General features: G+C 35.9%; 1 pseudogene; it reads right to left on the reverse strand.

Moving 5' to 3' along the window:
- Positions 1-236: 236 nt before the first annotated feature.
- Positions 237-353, reverse strand: LOC145285471 (5S ribosomal RNA; annotated as a pseudogene).
- Between the last annotated feature and the right edge of the window lie 6,336 nt (positions 354-6,689).

Here is a 6,689-nt window from a genome sequence, read left to right on the forward strand (position 1 = left end):
ATCTATTAATTTTCGTCAACCGTCTCCGTGTAAATAAACAGAACATACCCATAATTTGAAACTCATGGGTGTTCGTTGAGATTGTTCCCTTTTATTCTTTCCCCAGACTATTTTTCAACCCTCCCATAGCCCTTGAGGGGCATAGGCCATCTACAACTTTTATAAATGTTTTTTGTAGCGAGGAGTTCTTTTTAGAGGGTGAGGGTGCTGGCCCTACGCCCAACCTTCCCAGAAGGTACATACAGCGCCTAGCCTTCCCAAATGGTCATCCATCTGGTACTGGCCAGGCTCAACGTTGCTTAACTTCGGTGATCTGGTGAGAACCGGTGTGTCAACGTGATTGTGCCGTATGACTTTTTCTACCCTCGCTAGTAATTTATGGGGTTTTGACCACGTTTTTAAACGATGTTTCTCCCCGTTGCCGACGTTCATTTTGAAAAGTGTCGACCGAAAGACGTCTCAATAGAGTTTTTTTTCTGTCTCACCTCTTATTTATCCCTTTTGTCTAATTTATGTTTTTAAAGTTTGAATTAGAGCTAACGAGAAGAAAAGAAGAAATATATTTTAGAAGTGTATTTTGGTTTCCATTCTATGTAAAATATTCCTTCTTTAATAATATTTGGTTAAACTATAAAAAAAAACCCTCAACAGTTAATAATGGCACTGTGCCTTGTGTTATTCAAATGTTTAAAATATACCCCTAAAAGTCTATATATATATATATATATATATATATATATATATATATATATATATATACAGGGTGACTAAAAAAACGGCCCCCAACTCTAATTAGGCACCGTTTCTTAGTGTTTTGTCCGAATGAAATGAAACTTTGGTCATAACTAGTTTATTATATTCAAAGCATCACATCAAAACACTAGGGTCTTTGGCCTTTTTTTTCCGTGGACTGTAAAATGCCTCGAAAAACAATTGAATGTCCTCTGTATTTTTGGGGTCACCATGTATATGCTGGATTTAAATAAAAATAACAGTATTTTTAATGTTTAATAATATTGATTAAAGAATGTATCATTCTAGTGTTATAAATTTGAATTTGTCTTAAATGTTTTTGTTGATAAATTCAAATGCAGTTTATACGATGCATGCTGAGACGGTTGCATAGAGTAGTTGTTGTAAAACTAATGTAGCTATTAGCTTTATTATTGTTATGAGAGTTACATCCTCTCAAATTGCTCTTTGGAATTGGGTGATTTAGTGTGTAATTAATGATGTGTGATCCTATTTAATTGTCCATTAAGTTTCTCCATTCACTAACCGAGGACGGAAAAGATGAAGTGTGGTATCAGAACAGATACTACACCATGCATAGAAAATAGTTATCTTATTCTTAACTTGAATCATCAATCAACCTACATTTACTCCAGTGGCCGTTCTACTTAAAATTTCTTAAATAGGTAAAAAAAAATAAATTAATTAATTAAAATGTCTATGTATAATCATTTCATTGGTGAGAATCGTGGAGTTTCGGAACAAAAATTACGTTGACCCAAAAGAAGGTCACTTTAATTATTTTATTTTCTCTCCTCTTCATTTGAAGGGCTACATAGCTCTAAATTATACCCCTAGTCGAAACTCACTGACCACTTTTATTAAGAAAGTGCTAATAAAAATCAACCAGTAGAATAAAAATAACACTTTTCAGTATAAAAGCTTCTGAGCATGCAGTTGGCAGAGAAACTTTTTCTTATCATTACAGTTTCACCCCAAACAAGGCACATCGCCACTTTGATGTAGGGGGCTACTATCAGAGACATAAGTTACAGAGGTACTATGTAAGGAGTTGGGCAGCAAGATGTCGGTTCACTTTACACTTGAACTTCTGCATGTCAGTACAGTTGGGGAAGCAGGAACCCGGAAGGGAATTTCAAAGTCTAGCAGTTCTGGAGAAGAAACTACTGGAGTAGAAAGCTCTCTTACATCTAGGGATCTCTACTGTGTAGGGGTGGGACTTAGTTGCTTGTCGTGTTTGTCGGAGGTATCTACGTCGAGTGGGTACAAGTGCCTGCAGTTTGTTGGAGCATTCACCATAAAATACTATCTTCTTTGAATGGCTCAATATTTATACACTAGAATATTCATTCATGAACTAGCAATCAATCAGAACTCAGAGAATCGTTTTGTATATCTGAACATAATGGAACATTATAGCCTTAATATAAAATCACCGTTGGTAGTTTTACTTGTCCGTTACCAGACTACTCATACAGTTGACCACTGGCTACTTAAAACTATAGTAATATTGTTTGTTGCTCAAAATGGACTCTTCTAATCTATAGATAGTTTTATTAGCTTTGATTATTAATAAACCAAGGGAGAGAGAGAGAGAGACTGAAGCGAGCACTGTATAAAAATAAGGGTACTTATGCAGAATAACGACTATGCTATCGTCAGAATTTTCAGGATAGTTTACGTGAAACACCAGACTGCTAAACCAATGAAATTGCAGCAACTATCACCATGAGTCTCATCTTCCGCTTGGTGCAGATTGCAAACCCATGCGATTTATTCTTCGCCATTCCTTCCGATCCAGGGAAAGTTGATTGGTGGCCGTCCAACTTTTGCGAGACGTCCAATCAAAAACATTTTCTCTCTATATTCTCCTTGGCTTTCCAGCTAACCGTATTTAAACATTGGCTATTATTGGTTTCTAATTAAAATAAATAAATATTTAATTTGATTTGAACAAAAAAAAAAAATCATTACAAAAGAAAAATTCATAAAAATATTTTTCAAAAATAAAAAAGAATTGCTGTCAGTTGTTTGTTAATCCAAAACTAAATATATTACATGAGTGTTTTATGTTTTTTTTCTTGGTTTGAATTATAATCTTAAACGTTTGTACAAATTGTTTAATAATTATTGTATTTTTTCGTAACCAAAAAAATATCGTTTTCATTTTTCAATTTATTTTTCATTGAATTATTTTCATAATAACAGAAATATATTTTTCAGTGAAAAAAAAAATGGCCTATCTTTGTGTGAAAAAAAGATCACGAAACTTTTGTTTGACACTTTCAGGCGTTTTACGTAAACAGTCCAGAAAATTCAGACAATATCATGTTCCTTATTTTGCATAAGTACCAAATTAAGAACTGTGGTCAAGCAACCAAGTGAGTGTGGGTAAGTATAAAGGCAGTAACTTATAACAGATGATGACTTGATAAGATTATTGCAAATTATGCTTAATTATGACAAGTAAAACGGATTGTTTTTCTTTTTTAACATAAAATATTCCTTACTTTCGCGACTTACATGCATTTTATTTGAGTAAAATATGTTGCAGAAAAGCCTTGGTGAAGCAAATGTTCATTAACTCACTTTCAGTATTTATAACGGCATATTAATCCATTTTAGGGATATTTAATACCGAATCTAATAATTTGGAAAGAAAATTTATTCTTTATGTTCTTCAGATTTTTGGTACATTTTTACTTGGTTTTCACCTTAACATTTTCCTTTAGAATGACGACACATACAGAGGTTTTCGACTATGCTGAAAACGAATGTCGCATTTAAATTTTCGGCAATTAAGTAGTTGTCCGGATATTAAGCAATGTAATTCCTTATAGTTAAAGTGGTGGCAATCGATCTATAAAAAAAAATGTGCGTGTTTAAAAAAAGAAAAGAAAACAAACTAAAAAAAAAATTAAAATCGATTTGTGGAAATGATTTTCGCTGATTGAGTAATTTTGTGAAATGTTTCGTGGTTATGTGTGGATGAAACTGATTCTAATGTGTGATTGGATACGGTGGATGGTTTGGAATGTTTTTATGGGACCCAAAGTCTCATTCCATCAGTGGGCTAACTCAATAGGACCCATAGTCTGTCTGTTTGCCCTCACCCATACTTCTGACAGAGCCATCAGACCCAGCATCGCTGGCGCCACGTATTAATTCATGTGTTTGAAAAGAGCATCAGTAATCGTTGTATGTGTCAGTGTAATAAGTTCTTATTGTTGACAATAGAAACTGATTGTTGCTTATGGAAACAAGGGGAAAGGGAAAGAGAACGTGATAAAGAGAAAAAAAGAGAAAAAGAAAAAAGAGAAAACGAAAAAAGAGAAAACGAAAAAAGAGAAAACGAAAAAAGAGAAAACGAAAAAAGAGAAAAAGAAAAGAGAGAAAACGAAAAGAGAGAGAGTAAAAGAAAGAGAGAGAGAGTAAAAGAAAGAGAGAGAGATAGAGTAAAAGAAAGAGAGAGAGAGTAAAAGAAAGAGAGAGAGAGAGAGCAAAAGAAAGAGAGAGAGAGAGCAAAAGAAAGAGAGAGAGAGCAAAAGAAAGAGAGAGAGAGAGCAAAAGAAAGAGAGAGAGAGCAAAAGAAAGAGAGAGAGAGCAAAAGAGAGAGAGAGAGAGCAAAAGAAAGAGAGAGAGAGCAAAAGAGAGAGAGAGAGAAAAAAAGAAAGAGAGAGCAAAAGAAAGAGAGAGAGAGAAAAAAAGAAAGAGAGAGCAAAAGAAAGAGAGAGAGAGTAAAAGAGAGAGAGAGTAAAAGAAAGAGAGAGTAAAAGAAAGAGAGAGTAGAAGAAAGAGAGAGAGTAAAAGAAAGAGAGAGAGGGAGTAAAAGAAAGAGAGAGAGGGAGTAAAAGAAAGAGAGAGAGAGAGAAAAAGAAAAAGAGAGAGAGTAAAAGAAAAAGAGAGAGAGAGTAAAAGAAAGAGAGAGAGAGAGTAAAAGAAAGAGAGAGAGAGAGTAAAAGAAAGAGAGAGAGAGTAAAAGAAAGAGAGAGAGAGAGTAAAAGAAAGAGAGAGAGAGAGTAAAAGAAAGAGAGAGAGAGAGTAAAAGAAAGAGAGAGAGAGAGTAAAAGAAAGAGAGAGAGAGTAAAAGAAAGAGAGAAAGAGTAAAAGAAAGAGAGAGAGAGTAAAAGAAAGAGAGAGAGAGTAAAAGAAAGAGAGAGAGCAAAAGAAAGAGAGAGAGCAAAAGAAAGAGAGAGAGCAAAAGAAAGAGAGAGAGAGAGAGCAAAAGAAAGAGAGAGAGAGCAAAAGAAAGAGAGAGAGAGCAAAAGAAAGAGAGAGAGAGAGCAAAAGAAAGAGAGAGAGAGAGCAAAAGAAAGAGAGAGAGAGCTAAAAAGAGAGAGAGAGTAATAGAAAGAGAGAGAGAGTAATAGAAAGAGAGAGAGTAAAAGAAAGAGAGAGAGTAAAAGAAAGAGAGAGAGTAAAAGAAAGAGAGAGAGGGAGTAAAAGAAAGAGAGAGAGGGAGTAAAAGAAAGAGAGAGAGCAAAAGAAAGAGAGAGAGAGCAAAAGAAAGAGAGAGAGCAAAAGAAAGAGAGAGAGCAAAAGAAAGAGAGAGAGCAAAAGAAAGAGAGAGAGAGAGCAAAAGAAAGAGAGAGAGAGAGCAAAAGAAAGAGAGAGAGAGAGCTAAAAAGAGAGAGAGAGAGTAAAAGAGAGAGAGAGAGTAATAGAAAGAGAGAGAGAGTAATAGAAAGAGAGAGAGTAAAAGAAAGAGAGAGTAAAAGAGAGAGAGAGAGTAAAAGAAAGAGAGAGTAAAAGAAAGAGAGAGGGTAAAAGAAAGAGAGAGAGGGAGTAAAAGAAAGAGAGAGAGGGAGTAAAAGAAAGAGAGAGAGGGAGTAAAAGAAAGAGAGAGAGAGGGAGTAAAAGAAAGAGAGAGAGAGAGAAGGAGTAAAAGAAAGAGAGAGCGAGAGGGAGTAAAAGAAAGAGAGAGCGAGAGGGAGTAAAAGAAAGAGAGAGAGAGGGAGTAAAAGAAAGAGAGAGAGGTGGAGTAAAAGAAAGAGAGAGAGAGAGAGGGAGTAAAAGAAAGAGAGAGAGGGAGTAAAAGAAAGAGAGAGAGGGAGGAAAAAAAAAAAAGAGGGTAAAAGAAAGAAAGAGGGAGAGGGGGTAAAAGAAAGAGGGAGAGAGGGTAAAAGAAAGAGGGAGTGAGGGTAAAAGAATGAGGGAGTGAGGGTAAAAGAATGAGGGAGTGAGGGTAAAAGAATGAGGGAGTGAGGGTAAAAGAATGAGGGAGTGAGGGTAAAAGAATGAGGGAGAGAGGGTAAAAGAATGAGGGAGAGAGGGTAAAAGATTGAGGGAGAGAGGGTAAAAGATTGAGGGAGAGAGGGTAAAAGAATGAGGGAGAGAGGGTAAAAGGAGAGAGAGAGGGGGGTAAAAGAAGGAGAGAGATGGGTAAAAGAAGGAGAGAGACAGGTAAAAGAAGGAGAGAGAGAGGTAAAAGAAGGAGAGAGAAAGGTAAAAGAAAGAGAGAGAGGGAAAAAGAAAGAGAGAGAGGGAAAAAGAAAGAGAGAGAGGGTAAAAGAAAGAGAGAGTGTAAAAGAAAGAGAGAGAGGGTAAAAGAAAGAGAGAGAGGGGGTAAAAGAAAGAGAGAGATGGGGTAAAAGAAAGAGAGAGAGGTGGTAAAAGAAAGAGAGAGAGGGGGTAAAAGAAAGAGAGAGAGGGGGTAAAAGAAAGAGAGAGAGGGGGTAAAAGAAAGAGAGAGAGGGGGTCAAAGAAAGAGAGAGAGGGGGTAAAAGAAAGAGAGAGAGAGGGGGTAAAAGAAAGAGAGAGAGAGAGAGAGAGTAAAATAAGATAGAGAGCGGGTAAAAGAAGGAGAGAGAGAGAGGAAAAAGAAGGAGAGAGAGAGAGAGGTAAAAGAAGGAGAGAGAAAGGTAAAAGAAGTAGAGAGAGAGGGGGGCAAAAAAGAAAGAGACAGGGTAAAAAGAAAGAGAGAGTGGGAAAAAGAA

Source organism: Euprymna scolopes, chromosome 9 (genome assembly GCF_053919585.1).
Source record: "Euprymna scolopes isolate OS-2025 chromosome 9, ASM5391958v1, whole genome shotgun sequence".
Classification (NCBI taxonomy): domain Eukaryota; kingdom Metazoa; phylum Mollusca; class Cephalopoda; order Sepiida; family Sepiolidae; genus Euprymna; species Euprymna scolopes.